Raw genomic sequence first — 7,665 nt, 5'->3', positions numbered from 1 at the left:
CACCCGAGTTCTAGGGAGAACTCTTTCTTGCACAGAAATGCACGCACATCTGCTGAATGCTATTTTGTGGTCTTATCTATATATTTATATGTTTTTTGACTTGATGCCCAACAAGTGCTTACTGTATGTAAGAAGGGTTTCCACTTTTTCTGTCTGTGTGAGCTGGAAGTGGTACAGGCAAGACTATACTTTCAGGGATCATTTCTATAGTTTTTAACTGAGGAAATGTGTTCGAAAGTGTCTGGTCTTCGCTAACCACGAGGAAGAGTTGTAGTGTTTTCTTCTGAGCGCGAAGCCAGTGGACAGTGTTGCATTTGTGCAGCTGCTGTCTGCTATTGATGAACGTTCCTCTCTTCTTTTACGAAGTACTGGAGGAAGGAAACACAAACTGAGTGGTTAGCTTCTTGTTTCAGTTTAAGAGAGTACAGCATTTTAAACTTCTTTTCTTGGATATTTGATGGTTGCCAGATTCTCACTTGACTTGTATTTGCAATCACCTCTTTTGAGCTTTTTTGGGGCTTTCTTTTATAAACTGAGCTTTTCAAACGGTCTTTCTAATCGTAATTTGGTACATTTAAGTAAAGAGGGTCTTTTCAAATGGACCCGGGGAAGGGGAAGATTTACTCACCTTTTACGCAACTCAGCAGGACAACTTGAGGATAAAACGTAGAGAAGGAAAGAGCATGGGTGGATGCCTAAGATCACCCACTCCCTACCCATGGAACGCCTTCCCGGCAAACAGTAACGCAAGGCAGCGACTTGCGCTGCCATGGGTTACTCTAGGGCCCATATTTATACTTTTTGACGCTAAACTGCGCTAACGCAGTTTAGCGTCAAAAAGTTTTGCGCCGGCTAACGCCATTCTGAAGCGCCATGCGGGCGCCGTATTTATTGAATGGCGTTAGCCGGCGCCAGCAGACCGGCGCTGCCTGGTGTGCGTGGAAAAAAAACACGTACACCAGGCGGCGCCGGCGTTGGGGAAAATGGCATTAGGGCGTCTTAAAATGGTGCAAGTCAGGTTGACGCCAAAAAATCGCCTCCACCCGATTTGCGCCATTTTTAACGACGCCCAGACGCCATTTACATGACTCCTGTCTTAGTAAAGACAGGAGTCATGCCCCCTTGCCCAATGGCCATGCCCAGGGGACTTATGTCCCCTGGTCATGGTCATTGGGCATTGAGGCATGTAGGGGGGCACAAATCAGGCCCCCCTATGCCAAAAAAAATTATAAAAAAAAAAAAAAATTTATACTTACCTGAACTTACCTGAATGTCCCTGGGATGGGTCCCTCCATCCTTGGGTGTCCTCCTGGGGTGGGCAAGGGTGGCAGGGGGGGTCCCTGGGGGCATGGGAGGGCAGCTGTGGGCTCATTTTGAGCCCACAGGTCCCTTAACGCCTGCCCTGACCCAGGCGTTAAAAAGAGGCGCAAATGCGGGGTTTTTTGACCCGCCCACTCCCGGGCGTGATTTTTGCCCCGGAGTATAAATACGACGCATTTGCGTCGCAGTCATTTTTTTGGACGGGAACGCCTACCTTGCATCTCATTAACGAAAGGAAGGCGTTCACGCAAAAAAATGACGCTCTTTACTCCTACTTTGGCGCTAGACGCTTCTAACGGCAAAGTATAAATATGGCGTTAGTTTTGCGCCGAATTTGCGTCGAAAAAAACGACGCAAATTTGGCGCAAACGGAGTATAAATATGCCCCTATATTTAGGAGACGGTGGAAAAACGTATCTTACTCCCTTCAATAATTGGCAGACGAGAGGATGTTCGCCAATTGGCCTGCCGTCGACTCTTTGATGTTCAGCAGAGATGGCAGATCTGTAAATGTTAATAGTGCGATAGGCCTTACCCTGAGAAGCTAAAGAAGCTAGGAAATTTATAACTAAAACTACATTAGCTGAAAAGGGATCTGAATCCCTGTCCAAACACCAGCTGCTCCAAAGGGCCCATGCGGACTTGTAGGCTCTGGAGGTCCCAGGGGCCCTGGCCTGTTGGATGAGTTTAGCAGCATCTTCCGAAATTCCTGGGGTTCTCAAGGACGACCCGAAATCCTCCAGGCTATGAGGGATAAGGAGCCGTTGAGAACTAACTGATGTTGATGGCCTTGGGGATCCAAAAGGAGGTTGGGAAAGTGAGGAAGCCAGACAGGTCGATCGATTGTCAGCTCCAATAGAGTTGGATACCACGGTTGAGTCTGCCAGAAAGGAGTTACGAGTACCAGAGTGGATAATTGTCTGCGTGCTTGGGCAAGGACCCGAGGAATGAACAGGAAGGGAGGAAAAGCGTAAAGAAGGGATGACGGCCAAATCTGAAGGAAAGCATCCGTGGCTAGGGCCTGCGGATCTGGCCTCCAACTGAAATAGGAAGGAAGGTGGGAGTTGAGGCGAGAAGCGAAAAGGTCTATGGACATTTCGCCAAAGATGGAAGTAAGTTGCCTGAATATAGAAGGGTGCAATTGCCAATCGCTGGAATCGTGAAGATGTCTGGAATACCAATCTGCTACCGTATTCAGCCTGCCTGGCAGAAACACTGCCTTGACCGAGATCCGACGAGGAAGACAATATTCCCAAAGGTGTTTTGCCAACGTGGAAAGAATCTTGGATTTGGTACCGCATAGGTGGTTGATATACCTGACGGCAGACAAATTGTCCATCCTGAGGAGGATGGTGCAACTTACTCTGTTTTTTGCAAAAGTGCGGATGGCAAAGGAACCTGCAAGCATCTCTAAACTGTTGATGTGCAAGAAGGACTCCTTCAGAGACGATGCGCCCCAGTCGAGAACTGACCACATCTTGCGCCCCAACCTGTCCGACATGCATCGGATTCTAATACAAGATCTGGGACGGCAGAGAAGATAGTTCTGCCGTTCCAGGCATCTAGATGTGTCAGCCACCATAGAAGTTCTTCCTTGGATTCGGCGTCTAGGACCAAGGGATCCGAATAAGCGAGGCCTTTCTGAAGATGACGGATTTTGAGCCGCTGAAGGGCGCGATAATGTAAAGGACCTGGGAAGATGGCTTGAATAGAGGAAGCCAAAAGCCCCACTAGACGATCCAGAGTCCTGAGGGAGATGTGAGGGAGGGATAGGGATTGACGAATCTCTTTCTTGATTAAGGATACTTTGTGCTGAGGAAGCTGAAGCACCAACAGAGTAGTGTCTATTAGAAAACCGAGAAACTCTAACTTTTGAGTCGGAATTAGGACCGACTTCTGAAAATTGACAAGAAAGCCTAGGCTGAGAAGAAGGTTCTGACAGAGTTGAAGATGGTCTAGAAGAAGACGTTTGTCTTGTGCCATCAACAAAAAATCGTCTAGATAAAGGATTAGACGAACCCCGTGAGAACGGAGAAAGGCTGCGACGGGTTTGAGAATTTTGGTGAAACACCAAGGAGCGGAAGAAAGCCCGAAGGGAAGAACTCTGAATTGATAAAAGGAGTCTAGCCACTGGAATTGAAGGAATTTTCGATGTGAGTGATGAATTGGCACTGTGAGGTAGGCATCCTGAAGGTCTAACCTGACCAGCCAATCGTGCTAAAGCAGAATGTCCCTGAGATGGAGAATAGTTTCCATCTTGAAGTGTCGATAAACGATGAAGTTGTTGAAAGCCTTTAGGTTCAACACCAAACGAAATTTCAGATTTTTCTTTCGGACCAGGAAGATGGTGCTGAGGAAACCCGAAGGGTCGAAAGGGACGGGTTCTATCGCGCGTTTGGAAAGGAGAGAGTGGATTTCGAGGCGCAGAAGCTCGGTTTGATCCTGGGAAAAAACTAGGGGAAGAGGAACACGGGATTGAATTGGGGTTTGATAAAACTCTAACAGGTACCCTTGAATGGATTGAATTACCCAGGGATCTGAGGTGAGAGAAAACCATGAATTTAGAAACAGAGCCAATCTGCCTCCTACTGGAGGAAGGCCAGAACTGGAAACACTTACCGGAGGTTTGGTCTCCCCTGTTGGCGTAACCTCTGTGACGGTAACCTCTTGATCGACGGGGATAGAATCTTGGGCCCGTATTTATACTTTTTGACGCTAAACTGCGCTAACGCAGTTTAGCGTCAAAAATATTTGCGCCGGCTAACGCCATTCTGAAGCGCCATGCGGGCGCCGTATTTATTGAATGGCGTTAGCCGGCGCAAGCAGACCGGCGCTGCCTGGTGTGCGTGGAAAAAAACCACGTACACCAGGCAGCGCCGGCGTAGGGAAAAATGGCGTTAGGGCGTCTTAAAAATGGTGCAAGTCAGGTTGACGCAAAAAAATCGCCTCCACCCGATTTGCGCCATTTTTAACGACGCCCAGACGCCATTTACATGACTCCTGTCTTAGTAAAGACAGGAGTCATGCCCCCTTGCCCAATGGCCATGCCCAGGGGACTTATGTCCCCTGGGCATGGTCATTGGGCATTGAGGCATGTAGGGGGGCACAAATCAGGCCCCCCTATGCCAAAAAAATAAAATAAAAAAATAAATAAATATACTTACCTGAACTTACCTGAATGTCCCTGGGATGGGTCCCTCCATCCTTGGGTGTCCTCCTGGGGTGGGCAAGGGCGGCAGGGGGGGTCCCTGGGGGCATGGGAGGGCAGCTGTGGGCTCATTTTGAGCCCACATGTCCCTTAACGCCTGCCCTGACCCAGGCGTTAAAAAGAGGCGCAAATGCGGGTTTTTTTGACCCACCCACTCCCGGGCGTGATTTTTGCCCGGGAGTATAAATACGACGCATTTGCGTCGCAGTCATTTTTTTGGACGGGAACGCCTACCTTGCATCTCATTAACGCAAGGAAGGCGTTCACGCAAAAAAATGACGCTCTTTACTCCTACTTTGGCGCTAGACGCGTCTAACGCCAAAGTATAAATATGGCGTTAGTTTTGCGCCGAATTTGCGTCGAAAAAAACGACGCAAATTTGGCGCAAACGGAGTATAAATATGCCCCTTGGTTTGTATCCCGTGTAGGTCTCAAGCTGGGATTGCTGACCGTAGGAGTCTCTGTTGGCGTATTGGCCTCTGATGGAACGGCCGGCAAAGCGACTCCTATCTTTGCCGGCCCTGGCAAAAACCCGAGATGAAAAAATCTTTTTCATAGAAAGTTGGGCCTTGTCCAGGGAGGCGAAGGTGGACACATATTTCCCCAGATCTTTGATGAAAGAATCCCCAAATAATTGGCCTTTAGCCAACGGGCCATCATCCTTGGAGGCCAAAGAGGCCAGCTTAGGATCAATCTTCAACAGGAGACTTTTCCTCCTTTCAATAGATAGCTGAGTATTGGCATTACCCAGCATGCAGATAGCGCGTTGCGCCCAGTTCGAAAGAACTTCCGGATCTATAGGACTGTTGTCCATTTTAGCCTCTTCCGCTAAGTCGAAAATTCTGGTGAGAGGACCCACCAAATCCAGGAGCTTGTCCTGACATCCTGACCAAGCTCTATCAACGCCCTTCTTGGGATCTTTGCCAAATTTGGTGAAAAACATCAGCATGTTGGGATCGATGACCGGGGTAGAAGTAATGTTATTCGGTAGAGAGGGACGAGGACACTCGGACTTAAGCTTATTGCGAGTAGCTTTGTCGAGGGGATGGCGTAAAAAGAAAGAAACATAGTCAGCCACATGATCAGACGGGTACCACTCTTTCGAATTTGGGTGAACCATAAAGGAAGGGTCGAATAAGGGCTCGCCAGCTTGGTCCACTAACATATGAGACACAGGGTGAACGGCACCACCGTCACTTGGAGAAATTTTACGCCTTTTCTCCAGAGGCCCACACAAAAATGGATCTGCAGATCCGTCCATATCATCGGTGTGACTAGAATCATCATCGTCATCATCAGTGTCTCTCAAATGTGTGACATGAACTGGAGAAGGAGGGGGACCCGATTTAGATACCTCTCGGGTGGAAGGACCAGAAGAAACGCCTTTGGACGGCACCGGGAGGGTGGCCGCACGTTTCTTGCCTTTGTTAACAGGCACCTTGGAAGAAGTCATAATTTTGGAAAAGGAGGCTTCTAAATTTTTTGTTACCTCTGACATGGAAACAGCCACTGCCTGCTGGACAGAGTCCTTAATAAAAGATTTTAAATTTTCTTGAAATACTTGAGAATCTTCCTCATCAGTCATATTGACAGCAAAGTCAGAAAGGTATACTAAAATAAGTATATATAAAAAGAAAAACAATAAACCTGAAAACTAGAGGAAAAACTGGAGAAACAGGGGTTAATTGTGGAGAGAAAAGGAGGGAGTGGCTAAAGGGGGCAGGAACCAGGAAATAGGGGCGGTTACTCTAATGAAGGCAAAGCCGGAGAGGAGACGGAAGCGTTCGAGCGCTCAAAATGCCAAAAACGGGGTGCTGAGACCAGCCGGGAAGCAAACGAGCGAAAATGCTCTCGAAATAGCGGTCGGAACGCGGGCCCCGTCAAGAAGGTATGGAGGAATGAGAGGAATGACAGGAATGTTGCGCGTGCACGCGCGAGTCTACAACGGTCGAAAAACGACAGTTGAAAGACGCGCTGCATGTAAAACAACAGACGCACGTTTAAGCATAGGCACAAGACGCGCGTTTAAACAGAAACATGTTGCCAATACAAATAAGTGAAAACAGGCATTTGTTATAAACGTAATATGAGGAAAAATAATGGAGGTACTTATCTTGACTGCGAGCAGCAAGAAAAGAGGACTTGTTGCTCGCAGTTAAGATATTAGTATTGCTGCACGATATCTGATTGGCTGTTCAACTATGATGTCATCGTTGTAGTTTGTGTTTTTTCTCTGGGTACTGTAGTCCTTTTACTTGGCTGCTATTGAGAATTAAAGCAAGAAAAGACTGCATAATATGAGCCTCCGGTCTTGTAATAAAATTAATGCTCTGCCTCTTAACATGTAAATCGATTTGCGTCAGGAAGTTGAACATCTCACCAAGATATCTGAGGATGAAACTACCAGAGAAATCCATGTCTTGGCTTGAGCTTCAAAATGAAGGCTGTGAACAAGAATAATTCCCAGTGTTTTCACCACCTACACTTTCAGCACAGTATGATGTGAACTCAGAGGGCAAGTGTGTGCTGCTTTACTTGAACAGAGTAAGCGCTCTGGTGATTCTGTCCGATCTCCAGTAAAATGCACCCACTTCGTGCAGTCTGATAATGCGTAGCCATCTTGAAATGGTAATAATTGTCATTTAGTGCAGTGCCGAAAGCTCTGGAAGTAACGGTAGACTGTCTTTTTTGTGAATTTACCAACTGTTTCTCTTACTTTTTAAACAAGTTAAAATGTGTTTGTTGCGGTAAACGAGAGCAGGAAAGGAAAGTATGGCTGCCGTTTCTTTACCTGTTTGAACTTTAACTTTCATACTGTAGTCCTCTGTCTGTTTCAGGGGCAGCCAACAGGTAACCTGTGTGTGTGTGTGTGTCTGTGTGTGAGACAGGGCCGGGAAAAGGCAGGCTAAATTTGATTGGTGGCTGATTTCTGATATGCAAATTTTTAAAGCATTGTGTCACCCGAGTTCTAGTGAGAACTCTTTCTTGTACAGAAATGCATGCGCATCTGCTGAATGCTATTTTGTGGTATCATCTATATATTTATATGTTTTTTGACTTGATGCCCAACAGGTGCTTAGTGTAGGTAAGAAGGGTTTTCACTTTTTCTGTCTGTGTGAGCTGGAAGTTCTTTAGGC

General features: G+C 47.1%; 1 non-coding gene across 1 annotated transcript; it reads left to right on the top strand.

The window, feature by feature from the left end:
* The first annotated feature begins 179 nt into the window (after positions 1-179).
* LOC138286135 (small nucleolar RNA U3) lies at positions 180-397 on the top strand. The gene has a single exon (XR_011201828.1). It is a non-coding gene; the product is annotated as a small nucleolar RNA U3 (small nucleolar RNA).
* Positions 398-7,665: the final 7,268 nt, after the last annotated feature.

Source organism: Pleurodeles waltl, chromosome 3_1 (assembly GCF_031143425.1).
Source record: "Pleurodeles waltl isolate 20211129_DDA chromosome 3_1, aPleWal1.hap1.20221129, whole genome shotgun sequence".
Classification (NCBI taxonomy): Eukaryota; Metazoa; Chordata; class Amphibia; order Caudata; family Salamandridae; genus Pleurodeles; species Pleurodeles waltl.
The sequence above is the reverse complement of the archived record's forward strand: the minus strand, read 5'-3'. Positions and strand labels throughout refer to the sequence as shown.